Source organism: Pleurodeles waltl, chromosome 2_1 (genome assembly GCF_031143425.1).
Source record: "Pleurodeles waltl isolate 20211129_DDA chromosome 2_1, aPleWal1.hap1.20221129, whole genome shotgun sequence".
In the NCBI taxonomy this organism is placed as follows: domain Eukaryota; kingdom Metazoa; phylum Chordata; class Amphibia; order Caudata; family Salamandridae; genus Pleurodeles; species Pleurodeles waltl.
Window position 1 is genome coordinate 845669553 of NC_090438.1, and position 25204 is coordinate 845694756.

A 25204-nucleotide genomic window follows, 5' to 3' on the forward strand; every position below is an offset into this window, starting at 1 on the left:
GTGCCCCCTCGGACCCCTGCCCACACTTCATCTTCAACAAAGCCGACAACATCATCGCCCCGCATCTCCAGATCATCATAAACAGCTCGTTTGCTTCTGCCGCCTTCCCCGAGAGCTGGAAACACGCAGAAGTCAACGCCCTCCTGAAGAAACCTACGGCAGACCCCAGCGACCTGAAGAACTTCCGCCCCATCTCGCTCCTCCCCTTCCCTGCCAAAGTCATAGAGAAGACCGTCAACAAGCAACTGACCAATTTCCTTGAAGCCAACAACCTACTCGACCTCTCTCAGTCCGGATTCCGAGCCAATCACAGCACAGAAACCACCCTCATCTCAGTCACAGACGACATCAGAACTCTGATGGACAGCGGAGAAACAGTCGCCCTCATCCTCCTCGACCTCTCGGCTGCCTCCGACACTGTCTGCCACCGAACCCTAACATCACGCCTGCGCTCCACCGGTATCCAAGGACTGTCCCTGGACTGGATCACCTCTTTCCTCTCTAACCGCTCCCAAAGAGTCTACCTGCCTCCGTTCCGCTCAGACCCCACCGAGATCATCTGCGTCGTCCCACAAGGCTCCTCGCTCAGCCCGACTCTCTTCAATGTCTACAAGAGCCCCCTCGCCGACATCGTACGCAAACACAACATCAACATCACCTCCTACGCCGACGACATTCAGCTGATACTTTCCCTCACAAAGGACCCCACTGGCGCCAAGACCAACCTGCAAGATGGAATGAAAGACGTCGACGAATGGATGAAACTCAGCCGTCTGAAACTGAACTCAGAAAAAACTGATGTCCTCATCCTCGGAAACACCCCGTCCGCCTGGGACAACTCTTGGTGGCCCACGGCCCTAGGCACCGCAAAAACCCCCTCAGACCACGCACGCAACCTCGGATTCATCCTGGACCCGCTTCTCACCATGACCAAACAAGTCAACGCCGTATCATATTCCTGCTTCCTCACTCTCCGCATGTTCCGAAAGATCTTCCGCTGGATCCCCGCCGACACCAGAAAAACTGTGACCCACGCCCTCGTCACAAGCTGCCTAGACTACAGAAACACCCTTTACGCAGGAACCACCGCTAAACTCCAGAAACGTCTGCAGCGAATACAAAACGCCTCCGCCCGCCTCGTCCTCAACATACCCCGCAACAGCCACATCTCCGCCCACCTGAGACACCTGCACTGGCTTCCCGTCAGCAAAAGGATCACCTTCTGGCTCCTCACCCACGCACACAAAGCCCTCCTCAACAAGGGACCCGAATACCTCAACCGTTGCCTCAGTTTCTACACGCCCACCCGTCAACTTCGCTCCGCCAACCTCGCACTCGCCGCCGTCCCTCGCATCCGCCGCACCACGGCAGGTGGGAAATCCTTCTCCTACCTGGCGGCCAAGACATGGAACTCCCTCCCCGCCAACCTCAGGACTACCCAGGACCACCCTGCATTCCGGAGGCAGCTCAAAACCTGGCTCTTCGAGCAGCAGTAACCCCCTTCCCCTAGCGCCTTGAGACCCTCACGGGTGTGAAGCGCGCTTTATAAATGTTTTTGATTTGATTTGATTTGATACAATGAGGGATGTGGCCATACCAGAAGGGTTGCAGAATGCATATTTGGTACATACTGAAAGCCATGATTAGGTGCCTCCATTTGACAGGTAGACCCCTATGCTATGCCCCAATAAGGTCTGCCAGATTGTGGTGACATGATGCAAGCTGCACAATTTAGCCCTCATATGCCATGTGCCCTACCTGCAGGAGGAGGGGGTGACAATGCACCTATGGTAGCAGTGGACACTGAGGACAGTGAAAATGAGGAGGAGAAGGATGTGGACAACAGGACACATATCATACAGCAGTACTTCCAATGACACACAGGTAAGACTATAGAGCTGTTAATTTCTCCCTTTTTGTGTAGTGTTGTATGCCAGCTGTGTTGGCCCAATCACTGCATTACCCTTTCAATTGACTGTCACTTATGGTTTCCCTTTTTGCAGATGTTGGTGTGGTAACAACAGTGTACTGATGTGATGGCTACATGCTGCTTAACAACATCTGTTTGATTGAATCACATTTTACAGGACATTTGCACAGTATGATACAGTCTATTGCATTGCACATTTCTGTCTGATAAAGCACTATTGCACTAGTAGTGTTCAAAGGTGTGTATTAAAGTGACAATAATGAAGGGATAGTGCAATAGGAAATAGGCAATAGAGTGGGCTGATGGTTGAGGTAAACCACAGTGTAGTGGTCCATTTAGTCAGGAGCACAGGTACAATGTCCATGGGGCCATAGGATGAGGAGCAATGAGAGTCCCAATTGAAGAAGGTGACTCAGTGGTACACCAGGGGGACATTCTGGATGGGCTTATTTCCTGGCGGTAGCCTTGGTCTTGGCAACAGTCTCTGGTGTCTGTCTGGGTCTCAGGGAAAGTTTGCGGGTGGTTCTTCTGCTGCAGAGGTAGGAGGGCTGGTGGCCCGTGGGTCGTGTGGCAGGTCCTCCTGTCCACTAGCTGCAGCAGATGTTGATGGCTGCTAAGTGGAGTGGCTAGTGGTAGAGTGCCGCTGGTGTACTGTGGGCCGTATTTATACTTTTTGGCGCACAACTGCGCCAACGCAGTTGTGCGTCAAAACATTTAACGCCGGCTAACGCCATTCCAAAGCGCCATGCGGGCGCCTTATTTATGGAATGACGTTAGCCGGCGGAGCTGACTGGTGTGCGTCAAAAAAAATGACCCACACCAGGCAGCGCCGGCGTAGGGGAAAATGGAGCTTGGGTGTCAAAGAATGGGGCAAGTCGGTCTGAGGCAAAAAAGCTGCCTCAACCCGATTTGCGCCATTTTTTTTTACTCCCATCCTCCATTGACATGACTCCTGTCTTAGCAAAGACAGGAGTCATGCCCCCTAGCCCAATGGCCATGCCCAGGGGACTTCTGTCCCCTGGGCATGGTCATTGGGCATAGTGGCATGTAGGCCACTATGTAGGGGGCACAAATCAGGCCCCCCTATGCCACAAAAAAAATATATATATACTTACCTGAACTTACCTTAAGTTCCCTGGGATGGGTCTCTCCATCCTTGGTCGTCCTCCTAGGGTGGGCAAGGGTGGCAGGGGGTGTCCCTGGGGGCATGGGAGGGCACCTCTGGGCTCCTTCCGAGCCCACAGGTCCCTTAACGCATGCCCTGACCAGGCGTTAAGAAATGACGCAAAAGCGCATGGATGTCATTTTTTTTGACCCGCCCACTCCCGGGCGTCATTTTTGCCGGGGAGTATAAATACGCTGCACATGCCTCGGAGTAATTTTTTAGACGGGAACGCCTACCTTGCATATCATTAATGCAAGGAAGGTGTCCACGCAAAAAAATGATGCAAACTCCAAGATCTTTGGCGCTAGACGGGTCTAACGCCAAAGTATAAATATGGAGTTAGTTTTGCGTCGAATTTGCGTAAAAAAAAATGACGCAAATCCGTCGCAAACAGAGTATAAATATGCCCCTGTGTTCTCCTGCATGGTGTTGGCCATGTCACCCAACACCCTTACAATGGAGGCCATGTTGGCATTAGGCCCTGCAACTGCTGCATGACCTCCTGGTGGTTTACCCCCTGCAGCCACTGGTTCTGCTGCATGATGGTGATGACCTGGCCCATCCTGTCCTGGGATTTTTGGTATGCCCCCAGGATATGTGTGAGTGCCTCATGGGCAGTTGGTACCCTGGGCCTGGCCCCCCAATGCACAGTTGACCACCCACTGTCCCTGGCCCCCTGTGCCTGTGTCCCCTGAACAGTGTGCCCATTCCCACTTACACCAGGACCTTCTTCATCTTGCCTGTGTGGTGTTGACTCGGGTCCTTGTATAGGTGGCCACACTATTGATCAACTTGTCCTGGGGACAGGGGACTGGGGAAGTTGTGTGGCTGCTGTGGTGTTTGAGTCGGGGCCCTGTGGTGGACTGACTGTGGGATGTTGAAGCCGACTGACCTGTGTTCCCAGATGGGCCAAGGAGTTCATCCAGCTCGGGACATCCAGATTTGCTGTCATCATTGGGGCATCTTCTGGTGGGGGACTGGGTTGCCGTGGCACCTGCTCACTGCTGACATTGGCTGGGGTACCTGTGGGGATGTAAGTAATTTGTTAGGGTCATTGTCTGTCACATTTTCCACATTTCTACCTTTCCCTATGGGTTTGGGGTTGTCCTCCCACCTTTCGTAGTGTATGGTGTTGGATTGCGGGATTGGTCGTGCTACATGCTGCCCATGCATTGCTGGTGGGTGTGCATGCAGTGCTGGGAGGGGAATGCCTGCAGTGTGTAGGACATGCAGGGGTACAGATTTACCTGTGGTTAATGGGGTGATGCAGTCTATGGGATGGATTAGGGTGAAGGGAGTGAAGGTGAGGGGGTGTCAAGCCGTGCAGGTAATGGTGGTAGGAGGTAAGTAATAGTGACTTACCCATGTCCAGCCCTCTAGTGACTCTAGTGAGGCCCTCACGATGCAGGATTACCATGACTTGCTCCTACCATGCTGTCAGCTGTCGGGGAAGAAGTGGAGGTCCACTGCCAGTCCTCATGATGGCAACCTGGTGCCTTGATGCAATGGAACACACCTTCCTCCATAGGTCTTTCCACCTCTTTCGGATGTTGTCCCTTGTGTGTGGATACTGTCCCACGGAGTTCACCCTGTCCATGATCCTCTGCCATAGCTCCATCTTCCTGGCAATGAAGATCTGCTAGACCTGTGCACCAAAGAGCTGTGGCTCTAACCTGATGATTTCATCTACCATCACACGCAACTCCTCATCTGTGAAACAGGGGTGCTTTTGTGGGGACATGACTATTGTGTGTATTATGCAGTGGGTGTCAGTGTTGTTGTGGGGTGTGTGGTGTGTGATGCATGACTGATGTATAGGTGGATCTGGTGTGTGAGTGTGTGCAGTTCTGTAAGGGATTGGCCTGGCAAGGTGTCGCAGTCTTTTAGTGTTTGCAAGGGATTGTGGGTTGTGTAGGGGTGTGTTTTATAGTGCTCTTGGTGGGTGTGTAGGGTGCCGTGTTAATGTGTCAGTTGTGTTTTTTTTAAACTGGCCAATGTTGGCTTGTAGCGGTGATGGATGCCCAATTCTTCCGCGGCGGTGTGCACACCAATGGTTGACCGCCATTGAATGTCCGCTGTGGTGATTCGTGGGTCATAATTTGGAGGGCAGTGTTTTGCTGGTGTAGCAGTGTGGGTGTTGGATCCAACAGTTTTTCACCTTAGTTGGGTCTGGCGGACTTGTGGTTGTGGCAATTTTCCATCAGTTTTGTGTTTGTGTGTCATGATCTAGCAGGCAGATTACCGCCCCGTGGTGGTCCATTGGCAACTGTCACCATGGCGGTCTTTGGTATAGACCACCAATGTCATAATGACCACCTTGGTGTACACTACCATTCCACATTTAAGACCAATTCATTTTTTCAATTCTCCTTGATGGGCTCATTTTGTTTTTTTCAAATCTATCCTGATTCGTACTGCTGATCTGCCTGAAACCATACTTCTCTTCCTTCCTGACCCTGAAAGAGCAACTGGTACCTGTTACTGGGACAGTTTGACTTTCTGTTCTCTCTCACTGCTGGACTCACACATCTGTGTGTTCATGACATTGACATAGGAGACAGTCCCCCTGTAAAGAACAAACTTTATAGGTTTTCAGATAAAGTGACGGTCAGTATCAAGGAGGAGGTCTCCAAGATGCTGGCTTTAAGGGTAATTAGGCCCTCCAGTAGTTGCTGGTCCAGCCCTGTGATGTCGAAACCAAAGGCCTGCCCCACTAGGCACCAGGTCCAGACCCTTTTCTGTGTGGATTACCGGGGACTCATTTCCATCCCCAAGACAGATGCCTACCTCATCCTCTGAGCTGAGCTCATTGACAGGCTGGGCACTGCAATATTTGTCAGTACTTTTGATTTGACATCAGGGTACTGGCAGATTGCTCTGTTAGAGGGGACTAAAGGGAGGTCAGCATTTTCAAACCCCAAGGGCAAATTCCAGTTTGAGGTGATGCTCTTTGGATTGAAGAGTCCCCCTGCCATCTTCCAGAGGTTGATGGACAGGGTCCTGACTGGGAAGGCCTTTTGTGCCACCTACTTTGACAATATTATTATTTACAGTTCCAGCTGGGGAGAACACTTGCAACACCTCAGAGAGGTGCTTCAGTGCCTGCTGCAGGAAGGCCTGACCATCAAGGCCAATAAGTGCCATATGGGGCAGGGGTCTGTGGTATACTAGAGTCACATGATGGGGGGGGGGCAAGGTGCAACCTCTCCACACCAAGATCGAGGCTATCATAAAACTTAGACCCCCCCTAAAACTCAGACAAAAGTGAATGCTTTCCTGGGCCTTACAGGGTACTATAGGATATTTGTTAAGGGATATGGCACCATTGTAGCTGCCTTAACAGAGCTGATGTCGTAGAAGCAGTCCAGATTGGTGATCCAGACAGAGGCATGCCAGAAAGCCTTTAAATACCCTTAAGGAGGCCATGTGTACAGCACCTTCACTAAAGCCACCTGACTATTAAAAGAATCCATCATGCAGACAGACGTTTTGGAGCATTGTCTTTGGTTACTTATCTGGGGTGGGTGACATCTTGGCAATGTGTATTCCTGCCAGAAAGTCACACACAATGCAGGCTTACGTGTCACTTGATGTGTCATCCTGGTGATTTCATAGTTTTACTGTTTGAAGTGTTGCTCAAATGCTTTACACACTGCCTCTGAGTTAAGCCTGACTGCTCTGTGCCAAGCTACCAGATGGTGAGCAAAGGTTAATTTAAGGTTTGCCTGACACCCTGATTGTTGTTGCTGTTTGATTAAAGTATAAACCCCAGTCAATCAACACCTCAGCTTCTAACAACGTATTTGAGTGATCAGACCACATGCAATGGGGCCTGGTTAACAGAATCCCAGTGCATAGAGTCACAAAACAAGTAGCATCAATCCACAAACAATTGGGTTGACCATGTAAAAAGAAGTTCCTAGACCTATCTTGCCTAATAACCCAATTTCTTACAACCACCAAAGACCTGCTAAGTTTCACTGGTCCCTGTGCTTTGGACAAGCATCCATCTGCTATCCTAAAAAGATGTTTACCTAATACAAAGTGGCCACCCTTGCATGTGGAATTGCATGGATGAGCTGTGGGCATTTTCAAATGACTTTTGTTGTATTTTAGAAAATCCTATTCAAAGATGGTGGATACCCACACATCTATGGCCAACATCTTTGTGCAGAATTTTTTGAAATACAACAAAATGAACACAACATGACTGCCATCAATATGCCAGTATCCACCAGAGCCACTTTTGAATTGGGTCATCTCATGCCCAAAATGGACACCATGAATGCATGCACACATGTGGATACAAGAGTTTTAAAACAAAAAGAAAGCTAGTTAAAACTGTCTTCAGCTCAAGAATTTGCAAGTATAGTGGTGGGCAGCCATCTCCAACGGGCAACTTAGATGCATTTTCCAACCAGGACCTTTTTGCTTTGCCAACACATGTTTAACAAACAGGTCAGGTCTAAATACAGAAAGGTTATAGAGTAAGATGAATTAGGGATACATTTTTATCTTGTCCTCCTTTCTGAAGTGTCTCAATCCTAGAATTGTTCATATATGTAATTGAAATATTTATGGACTTTTTTTCTGTAATGCCTTTTACATACCTTATGCAATCATTCAATATGATTACGCATACTGTTATTACAGGAGATTTCACCACTGTCTAAAGCTTTATTCGTTTTGCAGTGTCATCCTTGCTTTGTTTCAATGACTGAAGAGAAGTGAGTTGGATATTCTATAAAGTGGCCTAAGCCTCTTATCCCAATAAGGACATTAGTTAGAGGGAATCTACTCATAGATGGTGTGGTGTGGTTCCTCTCAAAGGCTGTAGTTATAATGAGTTAATTATTAACTTTTTATCTTCACTGTATCTTTTAAGATTTTAATTAGATTAAAATATGTATATATTTATTAGCATCTGGATACTGAATATTGACAATCAGTAAGTCTTCAGAGGGTTTTATCCCATTACCAATCATTAATAAGGCATCTTGACTTGGTTGACCACTCTGCCAAGGAGAATAAAAATATGGCGAATGCATCAGTTACATTCCCTTAGGCAAACAGCATTACAAACTAGCCTTTCCAGAGGAGTAAGGAAGGTGCAGTCGCCCACCCCCTTAAAAAAATCAATCTGAGCAAAAGGTGCTACTGAGTGTTGCTACAGCATATATATTCTCTTGTTTTCACTTTTGGACGTTCTTTTTGATATAGGTGATGTTTGCCAAAGTCACTCTTTTCCTATCTTTGTTTTCCTGTCTTGTTCTCCCTTTTCTGTTTCCCTCTCTTTCGGTCAATGCCTATTGAAGACAAATAAACCATATGTGTCGGTGTCCTCACATACAATAGCCTTCAGTATTTAAGTAAAGAGTTAAAGGTGTAAGTCAAACACCGACAAAACGTGCATACAACATGTCAGCTGGAAATGTTTACTGTTTATTTCCTTTGATATATCAAGCAAATCCAACGAGTGATGAAGTAAACTCATCACCATGTCAGCATGGACCAAGAATGGTGAAAATACTGAGGCCCATATTTATACTTTTTGACGCAAAACTGCGCTAACGCAGTTTTGCGTCAAAACAATTAGCGCCGGCTAACGCCATTCTGAAGCGCCATGCGGGCGCCGTATTTATTGAATGACGTTAGCCGGCGTTAGCCGCCGGCGCCGTCTGGTGTGCGTTAAAAAAAACGACGTACACCAGGCAGCGCCGGCGTAGGGGGATATGGGGCTTGGGCGTCAAGAAATGGGGCAAGTCAGGTTGAGGCAATTTTTTCGCCTCAACCCGATTTGCGCCATTTTTATTCACTCCCAACCCCCATAGAAATGACTCCTGTCTTAGCAAAGACAGGAGTCATGCCCCCTTGCCCAATGGCGATGCCCAGGGGACTTATGTCCCCTGGGCATGGTCATTGGGCATAGTGGCATGTAGGGGGGCACAAATCAGGCCCCCCTATGCCACCAAAAAAAAATTAAAAAAACACTTACCTGAACTTACCTTAATGTCCCTGGGATGGGTCCCTCCAGCCTTGGGTGTCCTCCTGGGGTGGGCAAGGGTGACAGGGGGTGTCCCTGGGGGCATGGGAGGGCACCTCTGGGCTCCTTCAGAGCCCACAGGTCCCTTAACTCCTGCCTTTTGCAGGCGCTAAAAAACGGCGCAAAAGCGGCCGTACGTCATTTTTTTTGACCCGCCCACTCCCGGGCGTGAATTTTGCCCGGGAGTATAAATCCGACGCACATGCCTCGGAGTCGATTTTTTAGACGGGAACGCCTACCTTGCATATAATTAACGCAAAGTAGGTGTCCACGCAAAAAAATTACGCTAACTCCATGGACTTTGGCGCTAGACGCGTCTAACGCCAAAGTATAAATATGGAGTTAGTTTTGCGTCGAAATTGCATCACCAAAAACGACGCAATTCCGGCGCAAACGGAGTATAAATATGCCCCAGAATCTTTATTGTCAACTACTTGTGATTTGGTCACAGAAATAAATGGTAAGGACACGTGTGTAAAAAAGAACAATTGAACCTAGAGATTCATTTTAAACTGATGGGTTAGAAAAGCAATATGCATACATTTATACCTCAACGTAAGAGAAATTCACCATTTGTTTCTCTTTAAAATGCTGAGGCTGAGCAATAAACCACTACAAAGAAATGGACGAGGGCTGAGGGCTTTGCAAAGAACCCAGGTAGTTGCTTTCAAAGACAGAGACAATTCCACCATTCAGTCCCAACTACGTGGACATGTTTTCCACCCAAACTTTTTGTGTTTTGTTGCTTTATCTTAGAAACTTCAAATAAGCCATTGTTCAAGGTTCACAAACATCTATGGAAGTAGGTGGCTGAACAATATTAATCCAGTGTGCGAGACGATTCATGTATATCAATTTATATATTAAAGATAACAATCTAAACGTAACATGCTTTGAAATCAAGACACAATGACTTATTTTCCATTTTGTACTAATTTGATCATGATGACTGAGTCCTACCACTATTCTCCTGGTTCAATTTTGAATACTTTGAAGGTGCCTCAAGATTTTGTTAGGGACCCCCCTAAAAAAACACAATCATTATCCTAAATGACAACCCATCATCACCTGCACTATTGTTGCTTGATTGTCCTCCGAACAAAAAGACTACAGATGGGAAAGTAAGTAAATATGATTAATGAAGGTACCTGTATGTTGATTACCTGTTCCTCTAAACTAAAAAATCCAACAAAAATCACCCCCAACATTTTTACTTTGAGTTAGCTATTAGTAGTGGAATTGCTCACTTTCCTCTAACTGTGAGATGAGCTAAGACTCTTGACTATGGCTTGTGAGCCCACCAACATCTGTTCACCTTTGCCTGTATTCAGACCAAGCCAAATGTTACTGCATCCATTTAGAATGTCTTCTAACTGAAGCGTCAGAGCCATATTGTCTACAACAAAGTCACCAATTGTAGGAAGTAGTAACAATGGGTGGCAGAAATCTGACACCCTTGCCCACTGCACTTCCACCGAATCATACAACTGTTTCAAGTGCAAGTTAAACAACACTGGGAACAGAGGGTGCATGTCGGGAGACAACAATACAGGGACAGACACACTGTAATAAAGTGAGTCCACACCAGATGAAGATATGTGGTAGGAGGTATTTATTACAGCCTCAACCAACAGCCAGCATATCAACTGTCATGCAGAGAACCCTGCATGACAGAACCTCAGAACAAGCTGGTTCCATGCCCAGTGTTCTGGCATGGAGCCATGTTACATCATTACACTTCTTCCTCTTTACATTAGAACAGAAATAACATGAGAACAAAAAACACATTTGAACAGAAAGAAAAAGAGGGTAGAAAGAACTACACAAAATCACGCAAATGTAAAGGAAACCTGCGTGTTCTGACACTCCTACGAGTATTATCAGACCTTAAATCAATATAGTGATCCTTATCCAGTCTCCGTCTAAGTTTCAACTTCCAATAGACCGTCGATGTTCTTCTTCGATGTCCTCCAACAATTGCGCTGTAAAAAAAAAAATTTTAAAAAAAAAAAAATTCCTTTTTCCTCATCTAAGATGGCCGCCACGAAACATTTGGTCCGTTTTCTTCAGGCAGTTGGGCTTGCTTTCTCTTTGAGCAATCTCGGATAGTTTTCCTCACTCAAAATGGCCACAACCAAACATCCAGTCTATTTTCCTCAGTCAATCTGGCTTGTTTTTCTCCTTTCACCACACTCAAGATGGCCGCCAACAATTCCCACAGCTTTCAGTCCTTTTCCAATTGCTCACTGACCTTCTGACGTCGTGAAGCATACAGAGACCACTTTGATCCTCAGTAAACGCTCAAACAGCTTTCCACAAAGCCCCTACAACCGCAATTTCACACTTTTCTCCGCTAGAACATGCTGCAAGACGCTCGATCCTCTCCCAGCACGTCTCTGTAAGTTATCTCCGTTTTTCTCTTAAACAATCCAAGCTCTTCCTTCTTTGTTGTTGTTGAGGCTGTCCCTTCCTCTGTGTTCCTTTCTCCGCCCAAGCGTCGCCAGTGTAATAAAGTGAGTCCACACCAGATGAAGATATGTGGTAGGAGGTATTTATTACAGCCTCAACCAACAGCCAGCATATCAACTGTCATGCAGAGAACCCTGCATGACAGAACCTCAGAACAAGCTGGTTCCATGCCCAGTGTTCTGGCATGGAGCCATGTTACATCATTACACACACCATCTTTGACATACCTGAGTGGCCTTGTCCACTAAGAAGCACATAAACCATCCTTAGTATCCCTAATTTCTGGAGATTTGGGGGACCTCCGTATGACTTAAATTAATACTTCACTCCTCCCATGTTGTAGCAACTATTCCTCACTTTCTCAGCACCTTTCCTGGTCCCACTTACGTTTACTACAAATATGCATACCTGAGAGTGCAGAGATTTCCATATACAAAAGATGGCAAAGGTAGAGGTGGAGATCTGTGACCATGTGAATTGCATTTTGTAGTATGTGAAGTAATAGAACTGGAGGACTGCTTTACATGCTCCAAAATGTATTTTGTGACTCAGGCCCCGACTGCTTAAATTCAGAGGTGATTAAACACTTCTGGATCATGCCCTGTTTCGTCAAAACCCGGTAGACAATGGCTGTGGTATTTACACAGATTATCTTTTTCCTTCAAAGGTTGTTTGACTTTTATACAGAGGAGAGGACAACACATTTACTTGCTTTGTTAATTATATTTTCTTTGTGGTGAGGCCGCAAAAGTAGTCATAATTTCAGAGTCGTTAAGCAGCATTTACAAACAAATCAATGTTGAAATAGTTGCTTTACTAAATAGCCTATTGAAATATGTCAATCTGTGTGCTCTTGTTCTAAATGAGGAAGGATGCATTATCCTTTCCAGGATAAGGATTCATACAGACAGCATAATAGACATGGTAGGTTTCTAATTTCTTATGGAAGTTCTGCTCACATTAATATGTGCAGTATGATTGGTGCCACAGAGGGTATTGATATTGTAAAAGAAGGCACATTAACCTAATTGAATGTCTTCAGTAAGTTACCCGAATAAAACCACATGTATGATACTAACGGATTTAAAATTAAATATTGCTTAACAAGTTCTTCTGTGTCGATAATTGTAGAAGTAGGTAAATAAAAATGCAAGGTAGATAAACATAATTAAGCACAATGCACACAAAAATACCCTACTAAAAAAGCAGTACTGGCTTTCATCCAGGAATGAAATCATGATATGATTAATAATAATTTCAGTTACATATTGCAGGGGCATCCATAGTATGCAGGTCAGGGAGACTGAAATAAAGGAACACATGTTAATTACTCACACTCATTCATTCTGGCAGCATTCTGGGTGCCTTTTTAATGTTTGCACCTGGTTACCGATCCGATTTGAAGGTAATTGCATTTCCTAAATGGCTATTTTGCGACTAGTCTCAATTAGGAACTGCTATATACACGTGTTTACTTAATCATATATAGGAAATCCCTATTTGCCATTTCCTCTTTTGCTATTCCCAAAATGCAATTTCTACTGGATGAAATCGCATTTTGCAAAGGCGCACATGCTTTTCATACATACCAAAGGGCAATTTTACATCTCTCAATGGCTCAAAATAGCAATTCATACTGTTATGGTATGCAAAATCGGATGGTAAATTTGGGCCTACATACATTAGAAAATTGAATGACTTATCTGAGAAATGTTCTTGCCTTATTATATGAAACTGTGATGAAAGATAATCAAAAAGACTTGGGACCAGATCTATGGCCATCAGATTTTGGGTCTCACAGATTGTGATTTTTAGTGACTTGCAAATTTTAAGTTGGAAAACCTGATGTACAACAGTGTCTGAGAGACTGATTGCGAATTCCAAGTGGATCACAAGATACCTGCCTCAGTAATATTAATGAGGCAGGTCTCAATTTTTGACCCATTGGGAATGGCCGGCACTCACAGGGATGGTGGCTTGCTGGGGTCCGTAGACCACCGTGTCTGTGACTACTTTTTTCAATAAAGCATTTTTTTTTTTTTTTAATGCAGCCTGTTTGCTTAAAGGAAAAGGGGATGCATTTAAAACAAAAAAATATAAAGTTTTGTTTTCATTTTTAAGGAGCTCTGAAGAATGTTGGTGGCTCCAATCACAAATGTTTGTGAATCGCTTACCATCAATTTGAAATTGCTGGTAATTTGTGAATGTTCTGTGACCACATTCCAGTCACAAAACATTCATACATACCAGTGTGATTCGGTATTAGAAAGGGACGCTCTAAACGCTCACCTTCCTCTTACCGAATCGCAAAAGCAAATTGCGATTTGGTAACAAGTTACAGAGTCACAGTTTGCCTTTTGTACATGACAAAAATCATTACACTGGTAAAATGCTTTGTACATCTGGTCTTTGGGGCCTGATTGAAGTAGGCGAAGGGAATACTCTGTCACAAATGTGACAGATATCCCGTCCGCCGTATTACGATCCCATTCCATCCTATGGGGACCATGATAAGGCAGATGGGATATTTGTCACATTCGTGAAAGAGTATTCCCTTCGCCGACTTCTAAATCAGGCCCAAAGTTGAAGAAAGTATGTAAAGGCAAATCTGTTCTAAGCATACGCATAGAAAATGTGAAAAGAATTACTGTTGAGGCCAGATCTGTTTTTATTCCCTACTTGATTCTTCATGGATCCAAAGATACTTTAAAAGATAGATCCTTCTCCTCATGACATTAAGGCATCTCCATTAGCGTTTCATTTGTGGATTTTGTCCAAATGGATTGGAGAATAACATAGCAATCAAGCAAATCATTTTCCTCAAATCAACCCTTACTACAACAGCAAGACTATCAACATGATGCCATATTTTGGAGAAGTCATGTCTCACGTTCCATTCATTAGAAATTAAGGGCCGTATTTACACTTTTTGGCGCACAACTGCTCCAACGCAGTTGTGCGTCATAAAATTTAACGCCGGCTAGCGCCATTTCAAAGCGCCCTGCCGGCGCCTTATTTATGGAATGACGTTAGCCGGCGGAGCTGCCTGGTGTGCGTAAAAAAAAATGACTTACACCAGGCAGCGCCGGCGTAGGGGAAAATGGAGCTTGGGCGTAAAAAAATGGGGCAATTCAGGCTGAGGCAAAATTTTCGCCTCAACCCGATTTGCGCCATTTTATTTAACTCCCAACCCCCATTTAAATGACTCCTGTCTTAGCAAAGACAGGAGTCATGCCCCCTTGTCCAATGGCCATGCCCAGGGGACTTATGTCCCCTGGGCATGGTCATTGAGCATAGTGGCATGTAGGGGGGCACAAATCAGGCCCCCCTATGCCACCCAAAAAAAAGAAAAAAAATTACTTACCTGAACTTACCTTAAGTTCCCTCCATCCTTGGGTGTCCTCCTGGGGTGGGCCAGGGTGGCAGGGGGTGTCCCTGGGGGCATGGGAGGGCACCTCTGGGCTCCTTCCGAGCCCACAGGTCCCTTAACGCCAGCCCTGACCAGGCGTTAAAAAATGACGCAAAAGCGGCTGGACGTCATTTTTTTTTTACCCGCCCGCTCCCAGGCGTCATTTTTGCCCGGGAGTGTAAATACGGCGCACATGCCTCTGAGTCATTTTTTAGACGGGAACGCCTACCTTGCATCTCATTAACGCAAGGAAGGTGTCCACGCAAAAAAATGACGCAAACTCCTAGATCTTTGGCGCTAGACGGGTCTAACGCCAAAGTATAAATATGGAGTTAGTTTTGCGTTGGATTTGCGTAAAAAAAAACGACGCAAATCCGGCGCAAACAGAGTATAAATATGCCCCTAAGATTCTTGTCCACTAATTATTCCAAGTGAGAATCTTTGAACAATTAGCAAAAACCTATTACTAGCACTATTCCAGAATTTGAAGACTGCTTAGACAATATTTTTGTCTCAAACATATGAACTGTCAGCCTGTAATAAAGATGCAACTTTACATTTGCATAGCTGGTATATAGATGAAATATCACTGGAACTGAAACGTAAATTAATTTGGATTCTCCTGTCTGCAGGGAACTGTCACAACAAGCATTATAGAAACATGGATATGCTATGTTTGATTTTCAATGTAAAAATAATTTTCATTCAGATGTTCATCAAGATTTTATAGAAGGTAACTTTAAAGCTTCACTGCCTAAACTATGAAGTCAAGGCAATGCTATAAAAACAAGAAGGAAATAGGGTACAATCTTTTCTACTTGCTCATTTATGTATTAAGAAAAAAATTGCAAAAGGGGCTGTATTGGAAACATTATTGGAGGATTTTAATCAAATACCATATTGTATACTTAAGCTGTAACTTGTAAGATAGTATTTATTTATATGATTAAAATAAGCATATGTTGGAGTATTTTCATGACATGAAAGTGTTCAAAGGGCTTAAGAGTGATCATGATCCTGTAGATCTGGTCCTAGTGTGTAAGGCCCTTGCTGTACATTGGAGAGACAGCTTAGCCTGTGTTAATGTGGAGACTTATTGTATAGTACACAAGTGAAATAGTCTAGGACTCATAAGAAAAATATAATTCTTAGACCACTATTGGAAAATATGCCAACCTATGAGAATTTAGGGGCATATTTCAGGGAGCATTCACTGCTCCATATTTACAAAGTGACTCATTTGGGGAAATGGGTCCCTTTTTCTGTCCTGTGTCCGTTTTTACCTGTCCTACTACTGTCTGTGTCAGCTAACATTAATCATATGCAAGGTAGGAGTTCTCCCTTAAAGTCCCACGCAGAACTGACACATCCACATTTACAAGAATTTGGGAAAGAGATCCATCGCTGGCAAATGATGCTCAGACTCCAGAACACGTCAAAAATATTACACATCAGCAATCCAGGCATAAAAATGACGCATTGGCTATGGGACATAAGCAGAACATACCCAAAACATGCTAGCAAGCTCAACTATGTCATGAACTACTCCTCCTGCAGCTCGGAGAATCAAGAAGACAACGGCCACAGAGGCAGCGCAAGAGAAGCAAGCAGATGTACCGGCAGACGACTACCCACATTGACCTCAGGGAGGAGGAGGTCATCCCCTACTACAGTCTCAGGAGGGAGCTACACCAGATTGCACCTAGGCTGCAGACAACATCACAGAGGTGCACCAGCACCCCTCTGCCGGCCAAGCTGATGGCAGTATTACACATGCTGGCCTCTGGCTCATTACAAACCACCACAGCCAGAGTGGCAGGAATATTGCAGCCATCATTTTCTGCATTTCTTCCCTCCATCCTAGATTGCATCATAAGCCTCACACCCCAGTATCTCATGTTCCCCAACACACAGCAAAAACAACTGAAAAGCAAGGAGTGCTTCTATGCCATTTGCAGGGTTTCCATGTGTGCTTGGGGAAACGGACAGCCTTCATGTGCAACTGCTGCATCCTGTGAAGCACACATACTCCACCAACATGCAGGCAATAGTAGTCTATCTGCCATGTTCATCAGTGTGCTAGCAAAGTACCCTGGAGGTGTTCATGATAACATGCATCTTCAGACATTCCATCATTTAGTGCCTCCAGAATGGGAGATATGTGAATGGCCTACTGGTTGGTAAGTACATCTCAAGCACATGACTCAACTCATAACAGTAAATTGTGTTGCTTAAAATCCTCATATTTGGCATATTTTGGCAGGGTGAATGAGACAGTGTATTGTTTGCAGGTGTACACCTCATACTTGCAACCTAACACATGGCAAATGTGAAAAATAACACTCAAAGTCACACTTGTAAAGACCTGTTAAACCACTGTGGACCTCATGTACAAGAAGTCTGTACTGCTGGGTTGTCCATTTCCTTGACGCTCTATTGAGGCGGGGATCCTAGTAATTTCTATGAGGCAACACAATGTCACCTTGTGTGCGTTTGCATGGCTCACAGATATGGACAAAGGCAAGGCAGTGTAAAGTGCTTTGTTGCCTTACTCTGCATCAAGGATGTGTTCCATGGGCCTTATGGTGAGTTTACTTATTCAAAACCAAATGTATTTAAAACATTCCCATATGTAGAAGGATATAAGAAACTGGAAATGTGTTAAAAATGTGTGCCTCACCAGGGGAGGTGTGACAAGGAGAAATAACTTCATTTTCATTGTTAGTTGCTCTTCCTATGTGTGCTGCATCTTGCAGCACACATACAAACAGGCAAAATCCTACCTTGTTTGTTTATGTGCAGGAAGATGTACCTTATGGCATAAAATAATTGAGCCCCCAATGCAGACACACTCGCACCATGGTGCAAGGGGCAGATGTTGTTGCTGTTTGTCAATCTGTGATTTTGCTTATGCAGAAAGAACACAAATGTGCCATATTTCGTCAACATGACACATTCATGGTATTTTCTTTTGATGCAGGGCCGAGCAGCTAAGTGACTCCCTGTGCTGCCCCATATCAACATCCTAAAAATGAGGCCCTACGTGTGTTTCGAAATGGGGGGAAGATCCTCAGCCATGCAACACCATGTGAAATGCTGTGTCACTACCATGTTGAAGAAAGGGCCTCCATTGTTGATGTCTGTGTGCCCACAGGTAAGTACCTTGGCCATGAGGCATGTCATGTATCCAGTACCTGTGAAACTGAAAAAGTATCAAATATAAGGCCATACCCAGCTCATGTACACCATGGGAAATTACCTTATTTGTCATATTAACACACCTGCCACTCTGTTTCTGCTCCATTGTGTACCACACAAACTTACTCAAACAGTCAGACTCAGAATTAACTTTATTTTGGCGCAATTTATGCCCATAAAAGAGACATAAAAATATAACAATTAAAACACACAATATAAAACAATTAAGAGGATAACATATCTCCAGATAAAACAACATTTAGCAGTAGACTAAGAAAGCATAGTGCCACGTGCCCTTATGGTACATTTCAGAAAGGAGCCAACATACAGGGTGATTTCTCCATCTTATAGTTGTAATAGAAAAATATAGGCTGCCCTGCAGTGTCTAATGTTAAAATATTTTTTTTGTTAAATGTAATGAAGAACAATCTTGTATATCTTTCATAAAAGTTGCATAAAAACACGAAGTGCTTCATTGATTGTCCCAAATTCCCATCACATGGGCATCGGCTAATATTTACATTTTGCCTAAAGACTCAGGGGAAAATCAACAAGTATTTAACTGTATCAGCTCTTAAGTATAATGACCGTTCCCACCACCCTTGTGCTTGCCACAGTGTAGGAAAGTACCCTGTTTCTTGGCATGGTTACCCCCATTTTCTGCCTGATGTCAGTGTGCTTGACTCTGTCACTGCGATCCTGCCATCCAGAACCCCAGTGATTATGCTCTCTCTTTTAAATTTGGTTGTTACTTAATGTTAACACGGTATTTCACCCACAATTGGCATACTGCTGCCCCCTTATAAGTCCCTAGTATATGGTACCTAGGGTACCAAGGACATTTGGGTTCCAGGGGATCCCTATGGGATGCAGCATATATGTTGCCACCAATAGGGAGCCCATGCAAAGGCTTCTCGTAGGACTGCCATTGCAGTCTGTTTGAAAAGGTGCAAGCACCCTTTCACTGTCATTTACACTGCTCAAGGTCACTTATAATTCACCCCTATAGCTGGCCCTCCAGTCCTAAGGGCAGGGTACAAAGTACCTGTGTGTGAGGGCACCCCAGCACTAGCAGAGGTGCCCCCATGACCGCCAGAACCATTTTCCCGAACTGTGAGTGCGGGGATGCCATTTTACACGTGTACCGACATACGTCTCTACCAATGTCCAGCTACATAATGGTAACACCGAACATGGGCATGTTTAGTGTCAACCATGTAGAAATCATATCCCCATGCTTTTGCAAGCATTGGTTGTATGATTCCATGCACTCTGGGGGCTCCATAGAGGACCCCCAGTATAGCCACTTCAGCCTTCTGAGGTTTTCCAGGGAGCCCCCGCTGCTACCACCTCACGGAGAGGTTTATGCCCTCCTGTTGCTTGAAAATCTCAAGCCCAGGAAAGCAGAACAAATAATTTTCTTTGGGAGATGGGTGTTACACTCTCTTCCTTTGGGAATAGGTGTTACAGGCTTGGGAGGGATAGCCTCCCCAAGCCACTGGAAATGCTTTGAAGGGCATGTGTGGTGCCCTACTTGCATAAACCAGTTCACACCGGTTCAGAGACCCCCAGTCCCTGCTCTGGTGTGAAACTGGACAAAGGAAAGGGGAATGACCACTCCCCTCTCCATTACCATTCCAAGGGTAGTGCTCAGATCTCCTCCAGAAGGTCCCTGGGTTTTACCATCTTGGATTCATAGTTGGCAGGGAACTCTGGGAGCATCTGAGTGGCCAGGGCCAGCAGGTGACATCAGAGCCCTCACCTGATAGGTGCTTACCTGGTTAGGTGACCAATCCCCCTTGTAGGGCTCTTTATGGTCTCTCCTTTGGGTGGCTGTTCAGATTCGGATTACAAGACTCCAGTAGGAATCCTCTGCATCCTCCACTTCAACTTCTCACTGAAGAAAATTCATCTGGACCCTCCAGGAACTCTACAAACTGAAACAAAGAAGCAAGACATCTTCTGCGAACATTCTATCTTGAGCTCCTGCCAGCAACTGCAACTCTTTCCCGGTCGTGCACCTTATCAGGACAGCCCGTCAGAAGAGCGAAGGAATCTCCCTGGGGCTTCAGCAGGCGCCGACTGCAATGAAGACCAGCTGCATGGATCCCCTCTCTTGCTGAGCTGAGTGGATCCTGCATCACGGGTGGTGGACTGAAGTGGTCCCGACAATTCTAATGTCCTACTGTTCAACTTTGGTGGAGGTAAGAACCTGCCTCCCCACGCAAGACAGTACCCCATGCACCACGTGTTTGCAGCTGACAAGGCTTGTTGGCATCCTTTCACAAAGTTCTTTGTGCATCTTGAAGCTCTGGCATCCGGCACTCTTTCCTGTGACGCACAGCTTCTTGAGTGGTTCTCTGGTGGCGTGAAAGGTTTTATCGTAGTGCTGCGTGGGCCTCTTTTTTACCTTCCTTGTCCCCATGCTGTGGGACTCCTGTGCATGCTGCCTGGTCTTCTGTGGGCTCCCTGAGTTGCTGGGAGGTCCCTCTGACTCCCCCTTGTGCTTAGAGTCCACCTGGTCCCTCCTGGTCCCGGTCAGTGCCATTTTCCGCTAACAGCAAGCTTTGCTTGTTCCAAGGCTTGTTGGTGGACTCCAGCGACACAAACCAGCCTGCAGCCCCCCATCCAGCGTAGGACATCACTTGCACCAAACAGGAACCCGACTCCGTCTTCTTGGGTCCAATACTGACTGTTCTTCTTCACCGGTGGTTCTTCTTTTGCACCTTCATCTGTGTTAGCAGGAACTCTAGTTCTCCCTGGACTCTTCTGTGCTTCTTGGACTTCGTCCCTTTCTTCCACCGGTCCTCAGGTTGAGAAATCCACTGTTGGTGTATTGCAGTCTCTTCTGGTTGTTGCATAATTCTTCTATTAGTTTCTGGGTGTGTTCTAGGATAGTTACTTTGTTTTTCCCCTCCTTTCCTGGGCACTGGGGTGGGTTCTAGTACTTACCTTTGGGGTTTCCTAGTACTCCAAGCTCCCCTCTACCCACTACACTTGCCTGGGTGGGAAACCGACATTTGCATTCCACTTTCTTGGTATATGGTTTGTATTTCCCCTAGGCCCATTACTAACTATTGGGATTTTCACTAATTGTACTGATTTCTAACTGTTTTATGCCTATTTCTGCAAGGTAGTTTATATAATTTGTGTATTACTTACCTCCTAAGGGAGTATAGACTCTAAGGTATTTTTGACAATTGGGTCACCAAAATAAAGTACCTTCATTTTTGTAACACTGAGTGTTTTCTTTCATGTGTGTGAGTACTGTGTGACTACAGTGGTAATGCATGAGCTTTGTATGTCTCCTAGACAAGCCTTGGCTGCTCATCCACAGGTACGTCTAGAGAGCCTGGCTTCTAGACACTGCCTACATTTCACTAATAAGGGATAACTGAACCTTGTATTAGGTGTAAGTACCATAGGTACCCACCACAAACCAGGCCAGCCTCCTACACACGGATTATCAGTGGGGCAGTTAAATACATTTAGGGGCTGATATGCCACGAAGTGTGCTATCCCGGCCATGCTGTTTAGGCGCTATATTGACTCATAGTTATAAAGTATTTGTAGGACATATCTTTATTAAGGGGTTTACAGGTATCTCCGGATTCTCAAAGGCAGTTTTCAGACTGATAATCAGATTTGACAAACGCCAACCAGGGGTTTCGAAGGTCTGTTTCACAAGGGAGGCAGACCAATCTGATGTCTCTAACTAGGGCTGCCTGCTCATTGTGCAAGATTGCCAACCATAGTAATGTTGGACAGGCTCTAATACAGTCCTCTAGATAGAGTAACCCCAACTCATGACAAATGTAATTGAGAGTAGATATCGGGGCTAAGAGGACCTCTCTACAGAACCTATCCTCTTCCCATTGTATAACCATCTAGTTTCCAATACCCCACACTTCTGCTCCATATGTTGCAATCAAAGTGCATTGTGATTTATATACCTGTAATAGAGGTATCAACAGTCCACCCCCCAGGCTGCGGGAGATTGGAAAGAGAGCCAATCACTCTTGACAACAGCATTCTATGGTGTGCTATATTCAGTGTTCATGACTCTCTGGCTGAGAAGGTGACTTCCAAATATTAGAAGCTGCTTGCAATAGTCAGATTGTTAACACCCACTGACAAATTAGATAACTCCCCACACCTTGGTCCACAAGCCATGAAATGTGATTTGGAAAAATTGGTACACATGTCCCGGTCGGCCACAAACTCCACAAAAGCGAACACTAATTGATGCAGTGCTTTTGGTATACGAGCATAAGCACTGTGTCATCTGCATGTAAACATGTGGCTAAAGATCTGCCCTTAATTTTAGGCACTTCTGGAGTGAGTTTAATTAAAAAATAAAAAAGGGTGGAGCTTGTTGAGGTATGAAATAAATAAAATGGGGGCCAACATACAGCCTTGTCTCACACCCCTATCAATATCTACATCATCAGATACCTCACCCTTACCGCTAATTCTCACTGTAGCTCTCAAATCTTTGTGCAAATATGTAAGAAAGTGCACAAGTGCTGAGCCCAACCAATGGGCTAAAAGCATTTTTCACAACTTAGGGTGACTAGCACAGTCAAATGCTGTAGTCAGGTCTGTAAAAGCCACATACTGGGGAGTCTGTTTAGCTATGGTGTATTTTCCAGGCACCAAATTCAAATTCAAACATTGCTCAGTCATTCCTATTTTGCTTCTAAACCCATATTTACATGGGTATAGAACCAACTCTACTTAAATCCACTCCTTAATTCTGATATAGACTACCCGCCATAGTATTTTAACTGAGATGTAAGTTAGCGGAATGGGCCTGTAACACACTGGTTCTAACAGATTACCTTTCTTAAGGTACGATAATTGAAGTACACTGGGAATCTGGCATCTTGGAGTAGGCAAGATTATTAAAGAGATTAGTTGGGAGAGGTACCCAAAAAGCAGTGCTTGTTGAAACATAACACTACTCAAACAGTCACCCAAGGGTTCAGATTGTGCAGCAAGGTACACCCTCATGCACAAAGTTCAGCTCATAGACCAGGTATCCACACATTTGCCAATCCCATAATGTATCTGTCTTGGTGCTATGCCCTCCATTGCCTGCAAGTGGAGGTGGCAAAACCAGAGCACTGCATCATACAGAAAAATATGTCCCACACTGTCCTCAATTAGTGAGGCAGGTCTGTACTGAGAATCTCACAGTTGCATTATACAGCACACAGTTCCAACAAATCTCTCCCCTTTTGTAGTATCAATAGAGTGGACACAGTGAACTGCCATGTGTAGCCTATTTTGTATCACAATGACATGCACTCATGAACTCTCCATGACAGTAGCTAATGATCAACAGTGACTTCTACTGTCACATACAAATATGTGCGAATGAATGCGAAAACATCATTCGGTCAGGCAAAAATCTGCAAAATCTGACATATGTCATTTCAGAAATGCCAACAGTAGTCCCAAACAAACACAATTTAGAAGTGTGAGAGAAGTGTCTCATCAATAGCGAACTGACTCTCCATACTATGAATAACTCACGACGGTCATGGCATTGTCACTCACAAGTTTGACAAATAGTGTAACACACAGGCCAGTACACTTGTATGTGTGGTACAGTGTCGATCATACCAAAAATAAAGGTGAGTGTATGTCAATCAATATCAGTACACCTCCCATACTGTTTGCATAGTGATTGAGTCATTAAGGACATAATACATCATGTAAATGAATGTGGGCACATTAACCATCATGACCATTGTCTGATTGTTCCCCTCGTGTCTTTTCAGCTGACCAACAATATTGTGCTCAGCCATGGGTCATGACCCCATATGTTCATCCCCAGAGGGAGGCACAGTGCAGCTACAACTTCCCTCAGGAGGACCAGGTCCATAGTTTTGTGGACATTTGGACTACTCAAATCACACTCTCGTTGTCTTGTTATGTCTGGCGGAAGATTGCTCTAATCCCCCCACCACATGGTTTGTAAAATAATAATTGTGTGCTGCATTTTGCATAACATCCGTGTGCGGACCAGTGTCCCATGATATGAGGAAAATGTGGACCATGAGGTCCCTGTTGTGGATGAAGAGGAAGATGAGGACCAACATCAAAATGTTGCAACAATTTTCAGATGCATGATAGAAATGAAGGCATCACAAATGTATGGACTACATGACAAAAGGGTAATAAAATGACAAATAATTATTTAATATTACCAATGTGTAAGCAATCTTAATTCCAAGTTACTGTAAACCACAAACATATCACATCATACATGCTAGTAATTGGCCCTCAGCAAAGGTAAGTAGCAGTGTGTAAAAACAGGGCGGAACAACATCTTGTAATTAAAAAATTGTGTGCATGCCAATGACTTGTTCCAAATGCAGGTCTGTTGGGAATACAGACAAACAAAGATTGTAATGTGGCAAAGTTTGCACAGCTTAGGATAATGTGTTCTATTGCAGTGTAAATAACGTCAGACAAAAAAACACTTTCAAAATTGTGCAATAAAGTATATATTGTTCAATGACTATGTGTGTGCTGTACAGCTACCCATTTGTGCATCCCCATACTTCTGCAGGATTGTAGAGGTAGCTCATAGTCTGAAGGCTGTCAGCTGAGGCACATAGCATGTGCACGGGAAATCAGTCCAACCCATACAGTCTACATATGCTACATCAATGTGTGCAGGCACATATACTGTAAAATACATTGTGACATATCACAACACATATTTAATTATTTAAATGCAAAATACACTAGTGTGGCAGTACATGATTGCCTATCTAGTACAAATGTTGCCATGCTTGCCCCACTAGGCTAATATGCAAATTGACCAAGCAGGTATGTGTCCTACCATGTTGGTGTGTTGCACTCAGATACAAACAATAGGTTCATCCCTATAACTACATTTCATTGTGAATAATACAACATAACACAAATAGTTTGATTATGAAACCTTTGCCCAGAAGCTATGACTAAATGTAAGGT

General features: G+C 44.8%; 1 long non-coding RNA gene across 1 annotated transcript; it reads left to right on the top strand.

Moving 5' to 3' along the window:
• The first annotated feature begins 11345 nt into the window (after window positions 1-11345).
• On the top strand, window positions 11346-24391 carry LOC138259232 (uncharacterized). Its single transcript, XR_011198678.1, has 3 exons — window positions 11346-11536; window positions 17997-18170; window positions 24001-24391. It is a non-coding gene; the product is annotated as an uncharacterized lncRNA (long non-coding RNA).
• The last annotated feature ends 813 nt before the right edge of the window (window positions 24392-25204 follow it).